Raw genomic sequence first — 22,500 nt, 5'->3', positions numbered from 1 at the left:
AGGCTTTTGATTGACCTTTTCCCCACAGCAGGGCCAAATTGCAGGACAAGGGCCAATTCGAAATTTTTATATCTTTAGATCGAAAACCACTCTCTTGAAACTGGAAACTATACGGCCAAGCTGCGACTGGGAAACTGTAGCTCTGCTGGACGTAAATCAAATGTGAATGGTGATTTATGAGTCCGAGAGTAGGCCCTCGTTGCAGCGTTCTGGCCCTGTAGTGGACACGACACTGTTGGGATTCTTGAAGGGTTTTTAAATTCTTCCAATGGGTTCAAGTTGGTGTGAGCCAGTTTGCCTAGGTTTGTTTTTATTTCTTTTCTTCCTTTTTTGTTTTTACATTTTCCCTTCTTTGGATCTACTATTTTCTTTCAGGAACTAACACCTCCTTAAGTTTTCTCTCCCCTTCTGTCCAGTACGAGTATGACAGTTGTATCTGCATGCACTCCTGATCTTTTGCTAGTCCAGTGATTCAGCTGCTGTTGCCGCAGTGCTCGGTTGGTTTTTTTTTGTCTTTCCCTATGACACTTTCACACATTGATCCAACACATACACACACACACACACACACACATACACCTGCTCTTGCAAACACGCACACACCAACCCAGGAACATGTGCACATGCTGAAATGCTTCACTGCACATCAGCAGGTAGGCCTTGAAACCTGTAAGAGGGTCTTTTTATTTTAGTCAGTGTGTGTGTGTGTGTGTGTGTGTGTGTGTGTGTGTGTGTGTGTGTGTGTGTGTGTGTGTGTGTGTGTGTGTGTGTGTGTGTGTGTGTGTGTGTGTGTGTGTGTGTGTGTGTGTGTGTGTGTGTGTGTGTGTTCGTTCCCACTGTGTTGTACTCCCCACGGCCCCCTTTAATGGTCAAAACGCTTTCCTTCCTTCTTCTACGTATACTTTTTTTGTGGAATTAATTGGACTAATCACCAATGCTGAGCTTACAGTGAAACAAACCAAAAAAAATAAAATAAATAACTTTCACTCTTTTGCCAAAAGACAGAGAGAAAGCTACATTTAGAAAATCCGTGGGAAATCAGTGCTGGAGATTTGAATTGTCTCCTTTGAGAACAAAGAGGCTTTGTAGCCAGGCAGTGTGTTGGGAGCGATGTGTGGGAGGTTCAGAAGTGGCTAAGCTGCTACTGTTCTCGCTGGAAGCGTAGCAATGTGACTGACTCAAAGTATCAGGGAGGGTACTCTTTCCCCTTCTAGCACACATACACACGTACATAAGCCTAACAACCTGAAATCCTTTGCAGACACATGTAACATCTTCACACATTACTCACAAAGTACACACTCATACTTTGAGCACTTTGAATTTGGCATATTTTTTTTTTCTACCTTTTCCAAGTACCTGAGATCAAGCCCAGACATTGTGATCCATCCTCCTCTGTGCTAAATGTGTCCTTGGTGTTTCACCGTGTGCTTGTATTCCACCACAGTAAAATAACTGAATGGGTATAAAGTAACTTAGTGACTTAATCTCCCAGTTTAACACGTTTACTTATCGAGTGAGAGCCAGGACTTGAAGCTGGCGATGTGTGGGCTGACAGAGAGCGCTTTGCCGAGTGAACAAACAAGCAGCTTTTCTATGCTGGTTTTTTTTCTTCTTTTTTCGCGATTTAGCTGACACACTCATCCAAAGTGACTTCCCACGAGCACAAAGGGGAATCGCTGTGATTGCTCAAAGGCACTTGGCTGATAAAGAGTGACTTTGGCTGTTGTAGTGAGTCAAAGCTGTGACCTGTATTAGTACACGGCAGCCTCTTCACCTGACCTGCCACCTGTCTGTTATTGTAGAAATCCTCACTCTGTGCGGCTGTGCTGCTTTTAAATGCAAAATTGTTATTTCAGCATTAATGTGATTCTTTAAAATATTAGCTTGACAAATCCTAGCTTTTTGCTAGTGATAAATTTGTTGGACAGGAAAAAAAATTGCCGTGGGCTCAAGAATTAGACTATATTATCATTTAATTTGAGGAACATTGATTCATGTATATTTACAGGTGAGCTTCAAACTTCAAACCATCAAACCTAGACTACGTTTACACGTGGACGGCTATTTTTATGAACGGACATTTCAACCTCTCCGGTTTCAAAAATAACATTGCACAGCTGTCAGTTTTCAGAAAAGTGTTCATTTCCACGTACCCGTGCATATATGCCTTCAATGCCGTCAAGAGCATGCCAAACCTGTAGGTGGCAGTGTAACGAGAATCTCAAGCCCACGTTAGCCAATCAGAATCCCAAAAATAACAACAACAGCAACAAATCACTTCCTCTCTTCTCTTCCTCCCTTCCTCGGCTGCTTAAACCTCAGTTTGTCTCATTTTACATGAAAACGTGCAAAGGACAATTTCAAAAATCTCCACACTGGCCGGAGTTTTTAAAAATAACATAATCTTAGACCATGATTGCTATGCTAGGAAGAATTGCACGGGGAATTAAACATGCTAAGGTGTCTGTTCCGATACAAATTAACATTTTATAGAAAGCCTAAACCACTACACCGTAGAGTCATAGTCCTTTTAAGACCATGTGAATACCCACTAGCTTCAAATATATAGACACATTTTCCTTAACACCTTAACAACACACCTTAAAACATGGCTGTCCAATAACTATAACTGCACAGTTTAATGTGTCTGATGGGATGTGTGTTCGATGTGTACATCGTCATGGTTGCTGCCGTGCCATCTCTGCTGCCTGCGTCCATGTTATGTCTTGTATGTGCTTTCAATGTGTCCTCTTTGACTATTCTCCTGTCTCCTTTATGTATTTCTTTATTGTATGGACTGCTTTAATGCCTTTGCCATCATCTGTGCTTGCTTGTTTGTGTTCCACTTGTTTGGATGTCTTAATCCTTTTTGCTTTGGCCTGCTGTCATTGTAGATGTAATGTAAATTATTTTAATTTGTTAACCATTGTCTTTTAAAATGCCTATTGTCAGCTGGCCAGGGACTACAGATGGAAATTAGCCGTAGAGGCTAAAGCTGCTCCTTTTACTGCACAAGGAATTAAAGGGGACCGTCCACGACATTATAAACTAAACTAAACTAAAATAGCATCGCAAATGGACACTGAATAAACTCCTAGTGGTGGTGACAGCCGGTGAATCGTGACCTATAAAATGAGAGCCTCCCTCAAAATGAATTGGGCCACCAGCTCACTCCCCCGGGCCAGTCATCAGAACCCCAGCCCGATGACTATTTAGAATCTTCTTCTTTTGCTTCGGCCCAAGTCTGAAGGCAGTCCACCAGGGAAACTCCCAACACTCCAGATGGCCGGTCTGCCACTGGTAGTGAATCATAAAACGACTACATCATTAGATTCACCTTTCTAAAACGCAGACACGACTCATTTTGCAACACGTCAGTTACTAATTAGAGCACACACCAGCAGTCAAACCACCGAGCCCACTGAACAAATTAATCATATACCTGTCTGTCCGTCTGTCTGTCTAAGAAGTTCTTTAAGTCTCTAACAGAAAGTGAAATTATGCAAATAAGCTTTTAAACTAAACTCTAGCAATCGAATTGCTGAACCAACTAAACATTTGGAATAGTTGATTATGATCATGATCAGCATGCAGGGGCATTTCTCAGACTTGAGCACGTTCGGGGCTTAGCCCGGACCCATTCAAACAAACTAAATGTAATGCATGCAGAGCAGATCACACAAACTCAGCTTGTTAATAGCCGTGTATGTTCATTTCAGCCGTCCTGTTTAATGATATTAGTTAGATGGCACATACGTTTGGCCTAATCACATCTTTCCAGATTTGTGGGGCCAGACACAATGTGGAAGGCGTTAGGGGGGTGGGCCATTTCAGAACATTTTGAGCTTTAAACACTTAATTTCCTGCATTCTGGTGAACTTTCCTGCACCTATTTCTATCAATTCATGTTGAAATATCTTTATTTATGTAAAGGGAAAAACATATTATGTGGTAAAGCTCTCAGGCATTCTGTATTTCTGTTCAGATATTTATTCTCCTGTAGATTAACTTTTCTCATTTAATGTTATCTCTGCTGAGTCAACACACATCTAGGCCTAATTTACTTTTCCCTCCTCTTTTGCGTCTTTTGTTGACGGAGTAACCTCTTTAAATGTGCATGTGGCACTTATTCATGTGAATTATACATGAATTCATTTTGATGAATTAATAAACCAGTGAACTGCAACATTTCAGATGTGTTTCAGGTTATACTCAAAACAGTCTGCACACTAGAAATATAACTCATCCCATCTGTTTTTTCTGGCTTTGCGTTGGGATATCTTGAGAAAAATGAAGTTATAATATTACGTATAGTGTAAAGTTACAATATTTCCAGGAATAATCCACTTGCGCCATAGCCTGCTGTGCATTACGTGATTGCTGTGCCGATATGATAGATCCCAGACCCTCTGACAGACACAGAGCCCCGTTTGGGTCTCTGGTCTCTGAATGAAACCATGTTTAGGGAAGTGGTTTAACACTGCTTCACATCAGAGGTGGAAAACCAAAACTACGGCAGAACTACATAGAGTACAAGCGCGACACATCTGCCGCAGCGCGCCCACGGCGCAGCACGTCCATTATGATTACATAAAGCTTCACAGACCACAGAAGCCTGCGGCTCGTCACTACAGAGAGAGGGGACACAAAGCGACGCACGGGTCTGCTTCAGAGCTCTGTGTGTTTGAGCCTGAACCATAGACTGTAAACGTCAAATCACTGGAACTTCAAACTAAATGTAGCAATATTATTGCCCACCTAAACCTTTGCATTTAAAATAACACTCTGGGCTACCGTCATACATTCAGAGCTGAAGCCCCAGAAAAATGACCCTAAATGTCAGCATGCATACATAGGACAGCATAGCACAGTAAATGCTGTTTACCTTGATAACATGTTGGAAGCATTAAGCACATGTTGTCTTTTCTTCTTCCTTTAATTGAACCAGCTCCATGGCTCACTCCAAAGTCATTATTTAAAATCCTCTGTAGAAATAATAAAACTGTAACTACTATATCTTCTCATGTTTGACTATCCACCACTAACCACTAATGTAATCTGTATTGCATTTGCTACAGCTCTATTGTGATTTCACAATAAAAGCCTCCCCGTGGTTCAATAATGAAATCCTCTTGGTACTTGGAGCTCAACACAGCATGACATTTAGTGATGATGCTTGTTGTCTAGTCACCTGCAGTACCATGCATGCATTGGGCCAATTAGTTCAACAGGAGACACAGCTTTGGTTGAGGTAAAAGGACCGTTACGGGTTGGCCGGAGCTGACCTTTTTACAGAGAAGGCTGATACTATCATTGCAGTTATCTTTTCCTGTGATGGAGAAAAAATGAATAATAATTAGCATGGCTCTGTATGCCACGTTGCAGCTAAACCGTGCTACACGAGAATTTGAGATGAGATTGTTGTGACTGTAGTTGATTCAGTGATGGAGTAGTCGTGATTCAACTTGGACTCGTTCAATAATGACTTTGACTAGGACTCAAGTAGTTATGAAGTCGGACTCAAGCATTCATAAAATAGGACTCCAAGTTTCTGACTACTTTTATGTGTAAAAAAACAGCCAATGGTGGAGTATTCGAGTCCGACTGGAGTTGCCATTCTTCAGACTAATGACTCGACTCTGACTCGAACTAAGGTATCAGTGACTTTTTGGTGAAATGGACTCGGACTAGGACTCGAATACTGGGGACTTGAGACTTGACTCGGACTCAACAGTTGTTGACTTGACTACAACACTGTTGACTACAGCTTTTGTTTTTTTTGGCGTGCAGTTACAGTAGCGTGGATCATAGAAAGCGGTTTACTGAAGCTTTCACTGACATAAACATGGCTTGACGTCTTACCTTAACACAGTGCCTTCAGTAAAAACCAAAACCCTACCATGTCTTTAGATCACAGTGATCCTGCTTCTGTTCACTTAACATCTGTGTTTCCTGACGGAAAAACCATCACAAGTAAACCACTTTTCACTAACTGTAGTGATAGAATCCAGCTCTCAGCATGAGAGCTAAACGGTCGGGCGTGGAAGGTTCCGACTCTTAATAATGTAACGGTTAATACCCCGGCACTTTGTGTACACAGGCTCAGCACAACCCGCTAATGTCCCTGCTGAGAACTGTTAACAGCTCCTCTCTGTTCTGTTAATGGTAGATGAAAGCACAGTGCTGTCTGGCTTCTCTGCTGCCGTCAAGCAGCTATCACGTGACATGACTTCCCCTCAGCCTCCACCGGAGCCCTAACTTAAAGGAGGTTAAGATGTGGGGTTGCGTGAGAAAGAAAGGGAGGGGTGAAGAGAGGTGGGACAGAAGGAAGGACAGACTGAAGTGGAGAGGTAGTGGACTTTGAGACATTTTGGGACACACACACATACACATATAGAGACACACATCTACATACTATTTCTTGTGCTTTCTCTTTCTCATGTTTCCTGGGCTCCTAGGAGTAAATGCTTCTGTAAGACAGCTTGAGAATTTTGTGAAGTGTTTTGCTGACAAGAGTGAAATGTGTACAGCAGTCCCCTTAACCCGTACACACACACACACACACACACACACACACACACACACACCACCCTTACCTTCCATCGGTTCACATGCACATGATGCCAGCTATGCATGGCTCGCTCGGTAGCCCCGGTGCCAGCTGGATCTGCCCAGCACACCGTGCACAGAGAGAAAAAGAGAGAAAAAGAGAGAGAAAGAGAGAGAGAGAGAGGATGTTGGCAGAAAAAACTGTTGGAGTGGAGGACGGGAGTGGATTTGAGGTGGGGTGGGCAGCAGAAAAAAAAGATTGCAGAAGGGCTGAAAAGTGAGATAAAGGCAGGTGTTGGGGGGTGGAGAAGGAGAGGGGAAAAAAAGCAGAGAGCGATGGAGAGGCACAAACAGAGGTATCAGCAGGAGGAGAGCGTCAGGAAGGTCCTCGAAAAACTCTCATGACTTCTGGTCCAGTTTGAAAGAGCAAACTGGCAGCAGGCTGTGACCTCCGCTGTCCTCTACCCCTCTGCTCATCACTTTATCCCCCCCTCCTCCCCGTACATCCAGCCCTTTCATGGGGAGTCCAGCTGGCACTGGGCTGTGGGCTATTGTTGTCGTTCAAATACGCACACAGACACACACTCCCACACACACTTACGCAGTCACATCTGAGGGGACCGGTGGAGAAGCATTTCCTGGATTGCCTGCAGCAAGCGAGATAGCTGGCCAGCGGAAAGGCACATATTCACTTTGTGGATACACACATAGACACATGCATATACAGTACACACAATGTTACACACAGTGTTTCAGACATGCACACATGAACAAATTGGACCATGCAGCTCTGTGCATAAAATAATCAGATGATCTAGTCATTGGGGGGAAAACGGCACTGACTCTCTGACATAAACCGTGAGCCAAGCCCTGCAAAGGCTTAATAAAACTCACATACTGTATACAGAAAATAAAAACACACACACACACAACACACACACACACATCACACACACACACACAGGTTTGAGTGGTAGTGGAATGGTTGTAACAGTATAATATATTCTGAGTGTACATTACTCTGCCAAATTTTGATTTAACAAAGTAGAGTGTTTACTTCTAAAAGCTTGTTTTTGATTGGTTGGCACATGTTGTATATGCATGCTATATATTTAATTGCAGATTACATTAACAACAACACTTTAAGCTTGATGCTGTGAATACAGGAAATGGACCTAACCATGAGTCAAACTGATTCAAAACAAAGAAACGCATGCATTACAACAAATGAGTAAGTAGTTAAATTATTCAAGACGTTTAGTGAGGGAACGCTTCTTACCTTCAGGATGGTAAAGGATTGTTTTTATCCCATTCCTTTTAGTATTCATTCTTCTTTATTGCATACTAGCTTATTCAGCCTCCAAGTCTGTACCACCGTCCATTACACTGCACATATTGAATGAGCAGACGACAAACATTTGAATCTTAATATGTGGCATTTTCTCTGCCTCCGCTCCGTCTTCTTCAGCTCCTTCTTGTCCTTCTCCCGTCAGCTGTATATATCAGGCCGCCTTGTCATGTTTTATTGTTTACAAACAATGTAGCACGCAGAAATTATGATACGTGCTTGATTTAGTTATACTATGCATATATTTCGTATATTTTCTAGACACACAAAGTAATCCGTATTCAGTACTGTGTGTATAAAGTGTACTGGGTTACACAGTTTCATTGGTAACGTGTTACTAGTCTACATCCCCGACGTTCCATTTCTGGGATTGCTCTCGTTCAGCCAGAAATTCCACCGGTTGTCACTCTTTTTCAGATGTCCTGTTACAGATGTCCCGTTTCCTTTTGCCATCTTTGTGTTGGCGTTCTCAACTCCGGAGGATTTATGAGGACTATGGTTAACTGCTTCTCAGATCTCTAAATCCAGATGGCTAGCTAGACTATCTGTCCAATCTGAGTTATCTGTACCACGACTAAGACCCTCCTCCGCAGCAGTGTGAAGGAAGGTCTGGCAATGTTAGACTAATGTGTTACAAGAACTACACAATTGTTTTGTCTTTCACGATAGTCACTATGTCAGACTAGACATACATTTTGCCAAAAAATGGCACCTGCAGTGTCTTGGACAGAAAAGTGGCAACACTACAAGTATGAGACCGACCAGGCCCCAGACCGATTATCACGTTGCTGTCGTGAAGATTAAGCACGAGTTCACAGGTTGACCGTTGTCGATCTGAAATACATATAGATTCAGCAACTGCATGGCATATTTCTTGCTTAAAATGTTTTTAGAAACACGCTTGGGTGAACTGTGTTACAGGAACCTACCCAGTTCTGCTAATACATAGAGGTTGAGCCAGCCATACAGTTCTTTCTCACGCAATCTTTCTCATAAACACATGTAAAGTACAGACATAAACCATAACTGCTATGTCTCTGGAGCTAATTGGGGCTTCCTGTATATGTGATGTGTTGCTACAGTAACAGACAGGAAATGGCCTCCTGTTTAGACTACCAGTCACTTCCCATCTAATCTTCATGTCTTGATGGAGCTGATTTAGTTTCGTCTAGTTTGGGCCCCAGGCCACAACACTGTAGCATCGGATTTAGTGAAATGCAGGGTGAAAAAAAAAAGAGCAAGCGGCCTCTCGTGGAAGGTAAGTGGGGTTCTGGTTTATTCTTGGCTCAGCTTGATGGACTTGGATATTAATATCTTCACACTGCCAAAAATACAACACAGCAGATGTCTAACTAGAAAAAACTCTGTTTATTAACATAAATCACAAAATCCACTGAGAAGACAAACTGGGGTGGTATTCTTTAATTAAAAAAAAAAATGCTGTTTGCTTGATTTAGTCTGGAGATTCTCACAGGATCAGTTAGCTGTGTAATATTTGTTCGGCGCGATTTTGAAGCCTTGCTGTTGTGTTTTTACCTCATTGTGATGACTACCTGTGTTCGGCTGGCATATTTACTGTTGCGATTCATCAAAGCTAGAGGCTGGAGGCTGGAGGCTGGAGACTGGAGGCTGGAGGCTGGAATCTGGGTTCTGCAAAGCGGCTAAAACCAGCAGTGTTGTTGGAGCATCACTACAATCCAGCATGTTGCGTCTGTGTGTGGTTAGTAACACACCACACAGGGAGAGGTGGTTAAAGTGTCAACAATTGTTTTTTTAAGCTGTGACCGATTCTTGCAAATAAGTCAGTTATATCCACCAGTAAACAGGCAGGGCGTCAGGGGAAAGGAGCTCATTTGTTAGGGGTAAACAAAATTAAAGTCACAATTAAAATCGTTCCGTTTCAGATTTTAGCTGATAGGAGAGATTGAAGGGCAGATGGTTGAAAAGTTTGAGGACAACAATATGGACTTTCTACTCACTATCAGAAAGGAGTTGAGGTGTTGAATGTGTAATGCTTTTAATAATAACAAATATAATTCCCATAGCGAAGAAGAAATCCTTTTTAATTTCATTGTGATTTTAGTCTGTATAATTACTGATCTACTTATCAGTTGTGTTACTCCGGCAGCTCGGGGCGAATACAAATTTTGGCAGAAACACCCTGAGGGGAAGATTTCATCCAGACGAGTTTTATTTCCACAGCAGAGTGATTTCCCGAAAATGAGAAACAAGAAAGTGAGGGAAGGGGCTCTGTCTATTTTCTCCGACAGTCAAGAAACAAAGCTGTTGATATCTGATCGAAACTTTCGAGAAATCACAGAAAAAGGCTCCGCTGTTGCCCCCTCGGTCTGACTGTTGGGGCCGTGGTCATGTAGGGGTGAATTCTGTCAGGGAGATAAAGAGCTGAGGAGAGCCTCCAGGCTACGGCTTATCACACACACAAACACACACACACACACACACACACGTACGTATGGGTGGGGGCGGGTGTAAAGCCATCCACCTAGATTGATTTGAGGTGGGGGGGAGGCTTATATCTGACCTCAGTATCAGCGGGTGCCTGGCAGCAGTAACTCCAGTCTATTTCTCTATCTGTCTCCCAGCAGGATGACCGTCCAGTCAACAGATTACCGAAAAACTAAATAAAGCTTTCTGTATGTAACATTTCCACTGGCTCATATTTGGGGTTTATGACTAAAACTCATTCAGGATCCCAGAAAGAGACTGACCCGAGGCAATTAGGGGAAGGGTTGCGCTGTTTGCACTTATCGAGCAGCGGTAGAAAATAATCATCCCATCTCCAGTTGTGTGATTTTTGGTGGTCGATGACTGAGACTCGATATCCTCTGTAGAGCGGGGTTGAGCCCACAGGCTTGTTGCCTCATGGGTAAAATATCAGCTGTGTTTCCAGGCAGTAAGTAATGCCTTGAAAATGTTCAGCTATTTATTTCAATATCTCCACACCATTTGGCATTGCAGAGCATGATAACTACTATTGAGACATAATTATACAGTATTATGAATTATTTGTGTTCAACCAACACAGCCAGAAGGAGTCAGAATTAAACCCCCAGTGCTTCGTCTTTCTTTTTCTTGAAGATTTAATAATGATAATCATTCAGAGTAGAGATGTCATAGAAAAGGCCCGGATAACATTAAAGAAACTAGACAGTGCAGTTTAACCTAAGGACATTTTAAGTATGGATAACACTCTCCTTTTCTCATATTCACGTCATCACTCTCTTAATCTTATTTTTGTACATTATACACGGAGAAGCTAATGCAACAAGTTATTTCCCTGTGCCAGTTGTGGAACAGGACTCTGGGAAATGCAGGATATTGCAAGCTCAAACGGAAAGAGACAAGTGCAAGCAATTATCTGATCTGTCAGGTATAGTTATCCAAAAATAACACGTAGCACCGAGACTAATTCCCCCCCCCCACCCGATGAGATTTTTTGATGAAGTGTCGACTGCGTATTTGTCTTTCAGTAAACTTGTTGTGTGTGTGTGTGTGTCTGAGAGAGTGCGTGCGTGCGTATAATGTCTTTAACATAACATGATCTACAGTAGTACCCTGTCCTTCAATATGCAGTGCAAGACACCTTCAGGGGAAGAATAGTAAATGTGTGTTAGAGACATTCGAGTGGCCTGGTGGCGGAGAGAGAAGGTCTCATTATTGAAAGGTCAACAGCTCAGTCCCATCATCAGCCTGTGTGAGTGCACCAGCAGCCCTCGCTGCAGCGCCACTCCCTCAGTATTTCTATAGTTCGTGCTAAAATGTCAAATTTGATCTTGTATTTTCTTCCCGTTCAAGATTCAATGCTGACTTTTCATGTTAGGGTGTTGTAAGAGAATGTGCAGCAAGTTCAGCAGAGCATTTTGAAAACACACCGGATCCTTGCCGCCAATATACACTAGGCCAGAATGAATAGTTACAGCATGTACTGTGCATATACAAGAATATATTACAAGAAAAGTACTTAAAGGTCTGATCCAAAGAATAACATTATTTGAGCTAATTGAGTGAAGTAGATGGGTATTTGGGGGAATTTACTGTGTGGAGTACATAAATGACAAGTCATTAGGACTAGGCCTGTAATTGGCTTATAATATAAAATACTTCCATGGAACATAATAGCTGTACATTCTCAAAAGTGGCTGTGTAGTACAGGAACAAATTAGCAGAATTAACAGAGGGGATTAGGCCTTCGACAAACTGAAAATTAACAAAAATAGGGATCAAGAGGTGAGAACGGAGAAATGTGTAGGGTGATGGCTGCACAGAATGAAAGTCTGGTTATTTCTACCAAGTCTCTTTGCGAGATTATTTTCTGGGAAGCGAGCCAAAAATTGGTGTTACATTCTCAGCCGGTGGCTGTTCCTTTTTTGTCCTTCAAGACAATGGCAGTACCCGGGACAAAGACTTAAACTGGAATATAGCAAGACTTTATTTCACAAGCCTGACACAGAAGGTCTTCTCTTTTAAAAGTCACAGGTCCCGTTTAGTTTATCAACAACTATTCTTTTAACACAATAAAGAGGACGCAGGCAAAACCCAACCAGATCACGTAAAGGGTCTCAATCTGATAAAGGAAAACCTAAACATGCATCTTCTCAAAATCCTGTATTCTATTTTGTTTATTAAAAGGATATTGCTGGCAGTTAAGGACCAGTTTTGAGACTCACTGTGAGATAAGGATTAGGGCTTTCATGACATTAGTATTAGACAGACTGTATTGAAATCTCTGCAATGCCTTTGTTGGTTAAAGCTTTGGTAAGTAGTTTCTGTCGCCTCCATGAGGAATTCTGAGTAATGACAACAAAACTATTGTCACGTCCACATGACACAAGCCTTCCGTGATTGCACTTCACCCCTCTAACCTTTTCTTTACGCAGTTGCTAGTAGCCAAGGAGGACAGAGGAGGACACAGAGGATTTAAAAATACAAACATGACAGACTCTTCAGAAGAAGTAATTATCTCGAGTTTCTGCTCGCGAAAGTCACCGGACGACATGATCTTCTGAACCTAGCCATACTGAGAAATCCAACGAGAGTTTTGTGGAGCTGATTGTCTTAATTTGCTTTGTATCAACTTATTTGTCAACAGCTTGAATTTAACGGGAAATTAATATCTAAAAGTTACAAAGTTAGTTAGGAAATGAGCTTTAAAATGCGACCCATGAACTCATCTTTAACCATAGTGATCTCTTTTTAAGGGCCTACCGAAAAGAGATCACTGGAAGGGAAACACCAAATTCACTGTCCAAAAACCTACTGAACTGGTCTGTGGTGTATTTGACTTCCCATCAGCCAAACTTGGCCTTTACTTTGATATGGATCCATCTTGTCGAAACAGGATGCATTATTGATACGCCAGCAGAGTAAGAGCAAAGCGGTCGATGGGGTTGAGTATTGCGTGGTATATAGTCTAAATATTTTAAAGAGAGGTACTTCTTTCTCTACGTTGCTTGCCTAAATATTTTACGTTTGGGGCCTGGGCGGGTTGATGCAGTCAAAATTTCAAGACGTTCCCTTTTACTGCTGCAGCCAGAAGAGAATGGTGAGCTCATTGATGGAGCTGCACTGAGCCGAGCCACTGCTGGTTTCAATCAGGAAAGAGGCAGTGTGTGGGTGACCCATGAATGCACATACGAACACGCGCTTACTCCTAGACATGTCCAAGTACTGTATCCATCTCCTCTGGGCTTCTTTCCAGTTCTTCGTTTCTCTCTTTTCGGTACACTGTAGTCGTGGTTTTGCTGAATCTGCCATCCAAGTTCAAACTTCTGCAGCTGACTGGCTCCAGGCAGAGTTGCATGTAACACACATACAGGAAGACTGTGTCTACTGCACATTACATACGTTGGATTACATCTGTGCACTCTGCACATACATATGTGTTTTTTTATTATGTGGTAAAAATGCACAAATCGCCATGCTGCCATTTATATGCGCAAACACTGTGCCCATATCTGCCTCGGCACACATTTATTCGTTCTATGCACATTCAACTTTGGACCCATGCACAAGGCTCATTCTTCACAGGACTCGCAAGGTCAGGTGTTAGTTGTGTTACCTGCAGTCGAAGCTTGGCGAGGGAACGATCCATGATTACCTCTGTGCTTCTGCTACTTCTCAGCCGTTTTTTTTTTTCTCTCTCTCTCGCTCTCTCTGTCTTTAATACAGATTATTCCCACAGCCAGGTACAGATACACAGTCACACAAATACACACTCACGAATCCACACACATACTCACACAAGTACTTACATAAGCAGATACAGTGCATAAACGCAGACACACACAGTCTGCAACTCTATGGAGACAAACATGCATGCGCACACATCCAGACACACACAAAACATCCAATTTGTGTCGAAGGCTTAGTGACATTTCTCATTTCTCTCAGTGTTGCAACTGCGAGCTTTTCCCTTCTGGCCTGACACATCCAGAGACCTCAATAAACTCCGGAGACCTCAATAAACTATGTGTGCATGTGTGAGTGTGTAAAATAATGGGCCAGATAGAGCTTTAATAACCTTGCAGACCATTGTGTGTCTTTCAATTAGCCAGCAGGGCTTGTTCAGGGCCAGTCGGGGTCAGACAGCTATCACAATCTGCAGCTAATCCACTATGGACTGATCAATGCAGAGAGAAGGAGAGGGGCAGCAGGGGTACAATGTCAGGAGAGGGAAGGGAAGGAGGGATGTAGGGGTATATGTTTGAGGGAGACAGAGGGGAAAGGTCGGATACGTAAAGTACTTTGGGCAGGTAAGAGAAGGAGACAGGACACAGGAGATGAAGGCAAGATCGACGAGAGAGAGAGAGCGTTAATAGGGCAGGAAATAATAGAAAAGTAGCCTGGTCCCAGACCTTTAAATCACTGCCCACATCTCCGTTTGTTCAGTGATTTATTAAAGGTCTGGTGTTGTGCCCATTGACAGCAGTTTCGATTAGTTCGTCCAATCAACAATGTAGTAAGAATGCGTATCTGTTAATGCTAAAAATGAATGATAAAATAATACTAGGATACTGTCTTAAGATAGAAATTAGAAAACCAGGTGAGAATAATTTCCTTTTTGCATTTTTTCACTATGAAATAAGCCCCTCTAATGGCCAGGCAAGGTAACGTTCACTGTACAGATTCACCTGTTTAAGTTCAAGCTTTGTCTAACAGGAACACACAGACGTGCAAATCAATTGCTTGTTTGCTGTAATTACTGCTAATTACTGTTGTCTTGTTCTATTTTAGTTTCCAGTTTCCAGTACAACTTGTAACTTCCTTAGACGTCCCATGACATGGTGCTCTTTGGATGCTTTTATATAGGCCTTAGTGGTTCCCTAATATCATATCTGAAGTCACTTTCCCAAAATGTAGCCTTGGTGCAGAATTACAGCCACTAGAGCCAGTCCCACAATGAGCTTTCCTTAGTATGTGTCATTTCTGAGTCTGTAGCTTTTGAGGAAGAGAGGGGGGGGGGCAAGGTGGAGACTGGGGGTGTGGCCTTGACCAACTGCCACATTGCTCGTTTGAAAGCCATGATGTCTCTCTCTTTCTCATGGGTAGGCCAAATTCTCTGGATGGGCAAAGCAGAGAAAGGGGAGGTAGCCTTGCTCCTCATGACCTCATAAGGGGAAAGATTGCAGATCGGTCCATTATTTCAAAGAGAGAGGAGGATACCCAGGGCTCGGTTTACACCTATCACCATTTCTAGCCACTGGGGGACCATAGGCAGGCTGGGGGAACGCATATTAATGTTAAAAAAAAACTCATAAAGGGAAATTTTCATGCAATGGGACCTTTAAAGCACAGATTATTACTATCTACCATATGCCCTCAAAACGCTACGCTACCTGTTGTGTTGTAAAGCATACAAATGTCTGCCAACAAACTGTGCCTGAAATCATTTACTCATTGACTTCTCCCTACATTATGAACATTATGGTTTACTGTTGATTCTTCACATAGACCCATGTACATACAATTTTTTGGCTCTGAGCAACAGGGGAGAGGAACATCTGGACATACTCTCATCTTATTCCTCTAAAATGTATTTGCTGCTGTCAACACTGTCACTAACGTTAGGTTGGAGACTTCATTTGCCTGTTAGGCCACAGACTGAAAGAAAATGACACCACCCAAAACATGTTATTATAGTGTTGTGATGTGATAATTGAGTTTTCTAGTGCTAAGTGTACATTTAACTAAGCTGGCGACGATGCCGGCTGTCTGAGGCTAATGTGCTGCTACAACATCCAGTAGCCGACAGTTAGGCAACTGTTTACGGTTTTACTTTCAATTATTGTGGACTCTATGTGCATGTTGATTAAAATCCTAGATCCATAGATCCTACATGCCAGCAAAGGACACACTATACTGTAAGCCTTTCACACAGCAATGCAAAGACCACACGAACATCAGACATTCTAAAGGCCCCGCTTGTAGTCATTGTGCAAAAACATCAACAACTTTTATATTAAAAACTCATGATATAAGCAAGAAGTAATTCTGGGGTTGGGGAGCATTATTGCTGTCTTGATCTTTGCTTTTCATTTCCACCCTCCTGATCATATTCATGAACCGGGCACGAGGAGAGGAGAGGGGAGAGGTGGATAAAGAAGCAAAAAGAGCAGTGGCTTTAGAGAACTGCCTTAATCCTCCACACTGAGTTTGCTGGGTTTTTTTCTCCCTCCCTGGCACCCCAATCCTCCCTCTTCTTCTCCCCCTACCCTTTCTCTCTCTCTCTTTTCTACTGTTTGGAAAGGATGGAAGTGATCCATCTGCAATGAGCAAAGGCACACAAGCGCATATTCATTTGCCTCTCTCATTCTCGTTCCCCCCCTCGTTCTTTCTACTCTCTTGGGCCCCTTTAACCCCACACTCCCCTCCAAACTCCCCTCTTGCCTTTCACTCTCCTCTCTTCCACGGTCCAGATTTGCTTAGAAATGAGTCACCGAGCCACAAACCGCCCCATTTAAGAGGGAGGGAGGATGGAGGGAGGGAGAGGAGGAGTGGAGGGTGACTTAGAGAGGGAGATGGATTGAGTGAGAGTGGGCGAGAGGGATGGAGACAGAGAGGGGAGAGGGAGGCTGATGGCTGTTTTTCACTCAGCTGGTTTTGTTGATCAGTATCAACAGCCAAGGTCTGGATCCAATCAGCTCTTGTATTCAGCCAAGCAGAATAGGACTAAAAATATATTTGACAGTGCACCACACTGGCCCCCACACACACACACACGCACACAGTATGCAAACAGCACTCAGTCAGTCACACAGTCCTACACACACGCAGCAGCAATGCAAATTCAGTGCATAATGCAGCACAAGCAGGGTAGAAGCAAGAGCACTTACCATGGTTTATGATGTGTGTTTGTGTGTGTGTGTGTGTGCGTGCATGCGAATGCGTGTGTGTATGTATGCGTACCGTGTGTGTGTCTGCCCATGCATATTAGTTAGACTCTGCATTGAATTCTTGAAGCCGGAGACATGTAGGTGTGAGACATCACACTAATTACGCCAGAAGAGATGTAGCCTCGCCATCAATAATGTTCATTAAACTACTGAACCCCCTCATGTTGACAACACTCTGCACGAGTGTGTGTGTGTGTGTGTGTGTGTGTGTGTGTGTGTGTGTGTGTGTGTGTGTGTATGAGAAAGTGACTTGTTCACACAAGCAATGAATAAGCACCACAGTTGGATGATGGATTGCCACAGATTTGCATTAAATGCTTCTTTATGTGGACATGGCTGGCGGACGGGGGCTATGTTTTATCATCTCCGCTGATTCCAAGTTTCAAGTGAGAACTGTGGATAAGAAATACAATCCATCATCACAGTCATAACTTTATGGCATCATTCAAATAATGAACAGCTCAAATGTGTCAGTTGTTTTAAATCATCAAGGTCATTTGATTCTTTTCAAATCTGAGATGAATTTACACACGGTTGGAACATTTTATTACAACCATGACATTTTCACTCTTTTAGTGCGGTGGGTTTGGCTACGCAGGTGAAGACAGAGCCATTAAAACTCCATCCAAAACTCTCAGAAATAAGAGTTGATTCAAGAGGCATGTGGTGCAGCTTGTTAAGAGAACATAGTGTGTTCCAGCTGTAAGACTTCATCCATAACTTCATGTTGTGGCGTATTATACACTGATGTCACCTCTGGCAGCTGAGCATTAACAAATTTAACCCATGGGAAAAGGCAACTTGGACCAATGCTGTTTCTTCATGTGTCCTCAAGGAGAGAGGGAATTATGGCAAGAAACTCCAGTTTTACTGGATTTGATTCACTCCTTTTCCAGTAATTTTGAAACCTGGCAGCATGCCTGCTTCCCAAAACTGTCCAATAAACTAGTTAAGAGTCTTGTGACTTGGTGTTTACAAGCTGTGGTGCTCTTGTCATCAGAAGAAGGGAGGGAAAAACGGAGGTGTGATTGCATCCTCAGGCAGAGATCTGGATACAAGCCTCCTTTCTTTCATATTACGGGTTTATTTCGGTAATCACAGGCCACCATGCTGTCTCGGTGGGTAGTAAGTGCTCATTTGGCAAGTAGCAATCTGGGTTTGATTAAATCAGAGTTACAAAATGCATGCACCACTTGACTGCAGCCTTCTACCTGTAATAAGATTTAAAGGGTAATTGTAGAACTGTGCCTTGCAGACAGTTACGGCCCAGCATGACAGCGTTACAAGACATCCTGTGATCCGGAGGCTCTCAGACCTTTTTAAGGTCACAGCACTGATCTTACATGGGACACACATTTTCCATGCCTACCTAATTATCCACTGCTTGAGGATGTCACACAGCGCTGTATAATCATGCAGTTAAAGGTAGAAAAATCATATCATCTGCTGTCTGAGGAGACTTTTTCATTACACCTTGGGATATGTGTGTGGGCTCAGGAGATGAATGTTACCATGGCAAAACTATGCATCTATGCAACAGAAGATTTGGATTGAAAATATGATCATTATTTCCCAGTGAACCCCTGTTTTTGATCTCCATAAGGCTCAAAGATCTTTAAACCCTTTCAACACAAGTAAGAAAATGAAAGCCAGTCAAATGAATGTCTTTTATGTTGCACTACCTAGTAAATACTAAGTTAACATTTCAATATGAATTGAGCCATTTGAAAAGCGCCACCTGACCTTGAATGTACATTATCCGAGACTGGATACATATTTTGAATAAAGTTGAGCATGGTCCTCTTCGCAGCAAGTTTACTCGGCCCAGTCATGAATAAGTATCAGCTTGTTTTTTTAACGGTGGCCCCGTCGCTGCACAGCTACAGCTGAGGCTGGTGATGGTTTCAGTTTGTACGCTGCTACGTACACCGCAGGCGGTTAATATTGGGCTCTGAGTTCATCTGACAGGTGTGAGTGAATGTACCCAAAATCAATATCCAGTCCTGTTGCTTCCATTTTGTTGCCTTGCAGTGTGTTTTTATGGCTGCGTTTTACAACCGTACAGTTAATCTGCGCTCAGTAAAATTCTTTGTTGGAGTTCATTCCCTCTGAGGCCTTAACATTCCTGTGGTGTTGGGTCAGACTGTGTGTGCGTGTGTCCAAAAACTGGAAATACAGTATACTTGTGGGGTCCGAACAGTTTTATGGGGCCAAAATGCTGGACCCCACAACTTTAAAGGGCTCTTTAAGGGTTACAATTAGGTTATGGTTATTATGAGGGTAAGTGTTAAGGTTAGGCATTTAATTGTGATGGTTAAGGTAAGGGCCTAGGAAATGCATTATGTCAATGCTGGGTCCCCACAAAGATAGTGAGACGCAGTGTGTGTGTGTGTGTTTCTGTGTGCAAGCAAAGCTACATATCGAGTGTTAATACACATATTTGCTGTTAAAAGCTTGTCAAATAGGAGTTAAGATGCTTTAGTATGTTCATACTCTGATGTTTTGTGTACGTACATGAGCATAGGCCTGCACTAATGTGTGTGTACAGGCTGTAATTTGTGTTTCACTTTAGGCTGAGGGTAGTTATTAGAGTGAATTGAACCAGGAGTTGGGGAAAAAATCTTCTTTGTGTGTGTGTGAGTGAGTGTTTTTTATTTTTGCGTAAGTGTTAGTATAAGCAAATGTGTGTGCAGCAGCTGGATGCTCAATGAGCGTAGAGAGTGGAAGGTCGGGAGGCACTTAGGAAACCTCCTGAAGTTCATAACCCCTGCAGGGTGCCACAGAATAGGAAGAACTTAATTAGACTGGGTGTGTGTGGATTGCGTTGATGTGTGTGTTCTCATGCAAATAGATGCGACTCCCGCACGTGCCTTTTGTAAGTTTGAATATGTGTTTTCTGAAGGAAAAAAAGCAGCGCAGATGAGCTTTCAAGGTGAAAAGGGGTAATGAGCTTGAAAGAGATGAATCCACCCATTTATCTCCACGTCCATTCATCCATCCAGTCCTTTATCCACACCCTCTCCCCCCCCCTTCTCTCTTTCTTTCTGTCTCCTTCCCGTCTGTCTGCGCTCTTTAGTTTGCATCCCATCTGCTTGCTCTGTTTCAGAAAGCATCCATTTAAAATCCGGAGAGTCTCAGAGGAGAGTGCATAGCGAGGCTAAATGGGCCAAGAAAAATGCCAAAAACAAGATGCTTAAAAAAGTCATTCTGACTTTTTCCCCACTCTCTTTCTCACTCTCTCTCTCCCATTCTCTGTCTCTTTTTTCGTGTGGCTTACAGTTTAGTTCTTCCTTTTTTTCTTTTTTACCACCCTCTGATTATTTCCACGCTGATGAAAAGCGAGGGGAGAGCGCCGGAGATGAAAAGCACCGGCTAGAATCCGTGATGAGGAGACAAAATTGAGGATGATTTAGGCAGGAAATTTCCTCCCTCACTGCGGCATCGAGGGGTTGCATGAGGAAGTGATTGAAATCGTCATGGAAACACCAGTGGTTGGGTGCAGGAGGGGCTGTGTAAGACTTTGCTTCTGGGGCAAATGATTTGTGTGTGAAAATTAGGGCTTGAATAGTGTGTGTGTGTGTGTGTGTGTGTGTGTGTGTGTGTGTGTGTGTGTGTGTGTGTGTGTGTGTGTGTACTGGTGTAATACTGGCAATCTGTGTGTATGAGTGAATGGAGAGACATTTAGATCATTATTCAATTATACAGTGTGTGTGTGTGTGTGGCTGTGTGTGTGTTTGTAAAGAGAATGTGACTAATTATGTTTGCGTGTGTGTGTGTCTGCAGAGCTTTCTGCAGTTGTACAGAGGAGATCTAAAGAGAAGCTGCATATCAAATGTTTTCATTATGGTGCAACAGTTAGTGCACAAGTGTTGGCATACCAACTAACTAAAAGCCCCATTAAATGTAACTTCATTACTCCTTAATGTGAAGAATTTCCTTTTTAAACAGTGATGGATCTCTCTAAACTGTAAACTGATATACGGAGATTGGCAGTGTCGCTTGCTAAAACAAGTTATGCTGTTAATTAATTAAATTAATGTGAATTCACTGTGACCGTATGAATTGAAGTCCCAGGTTGTTACGGCTACCGTCGGGAGTTTTAGTGTTTAACTGTACATCAGATGTTATTACAATGTCGTGTTAGCTTTAACATTCCTTAAACCTCAGTCAAAATGACAGAAGCTGTGTTTTGTGTTACATGCTGTTACTTAATGTGTAGTAATTATTAACTTTACAGTGCCACTCGTTTGTTAATGCATGAGTTGATCATTAAAGATATTTCTGTGCACAAAACCACGCGCACAGGTCAAAAACAGGCGATGAGCTACAGAAAGTAAAGTTCAACATGTTAAAAAGATACGCTTGTTTTCTTTTTTTTTCCCAAGCCTTAAATGATTAATACCACTTTAATTTCTATGTTAACTTAAGAACTGGAACCAGAAAGAGAACACGAACCATCTCTTTCACAGCAGGACACTTTAAAGGGAGGCGCAGTTCAGAACGTGTGCTCCGTAGCTCCGTCTACCTGCTGGAAACCATTTTGGTTTTCACAGAAAAAAAATCCTGGGCAGAGGCTTTAGTAAAGACTCTATAAAAACTAGTTTACTGTTAGTGCTGTTTGCTGTTAAAGGTCATTTATGATTTCCGAAACATTTCAAAGTTCTATACAGTGGGATACAGAAAGTCGACTCCTCTGTCTAAGTGGGTGCTCTTTGTGAAGGAGAGATGACTCGTCCTTTTGTATTATGCCTTCCAGTGTAAGGTGTTTTGATGTTTGGAGTTTTATTCGTGGGTACATTTTGTGTCTTGTCCTTGACCAAAAGCTGCATTTAATGAGAATTCCTACTGTGGAGCTTTTAGAGTCACCGCCTCTGGCTTGTTACTTGACTGTGGAAGCAGCTCCCTGTGTTTTCAGGACGGATTTCACTTTCTGGGAACGATGCATGAAAAGACGAAGGAGAGAAGTAGTGAAGGAGATCAACAAAAGATTATTAAGATTTCCGTATTTTCATGCCCTGTAGACTATTTTCTCTCCTCTCTCCACCCTTCTCACTCTTTCCACCTTGCCTCCTCACATCCCAAATCTTCTCATTTAGATTATCCCTACCGCAGTGAATCTAACTGTAGTAGTAACAGTTTTTATGCCCCCCCCCTCTCTCTCTCTCTCTCTCTCTCTCTCTCTCTCTC

The 22,500-nt window shown here is 42.6% G+C and overlaps 1 protein-coding gene across 2 annotated transcripts in view; it reads left to right on the top strand.

The window, feature by feature from the left end:
• Positions 1–22,500, top strand: part of pvrl2l (PVR cell adhesion molecule related 2 like) — a 290,781-nt gene that overhangs the window by 148,412 nt on the left and 119,869 nt on the right. The gene's annotated exons all lie outside the window — the stretch shown is intronic.

This window comes from Etheostoma spectabile, chromosome 14, assembly GCF_008692095.1.
Source record: "Etheostoma spectabile isolate EspeVRDwgs_2016 chromosome 14, UIUC_Espe_1.0, whole genome shotgun sequence".
Classification (NCBI taxonomy): Eukaryota; Metazoa; Chordata; class Actinopteri; order Perciformes; family Percidae; genus Etheostoma; species Etheostoma spectabile.
The sequence above is the reverse complement of the archived record's forward strand: the minus strand, read 5'-3'. Positions and strand labels throughout refer to the sequence as shown.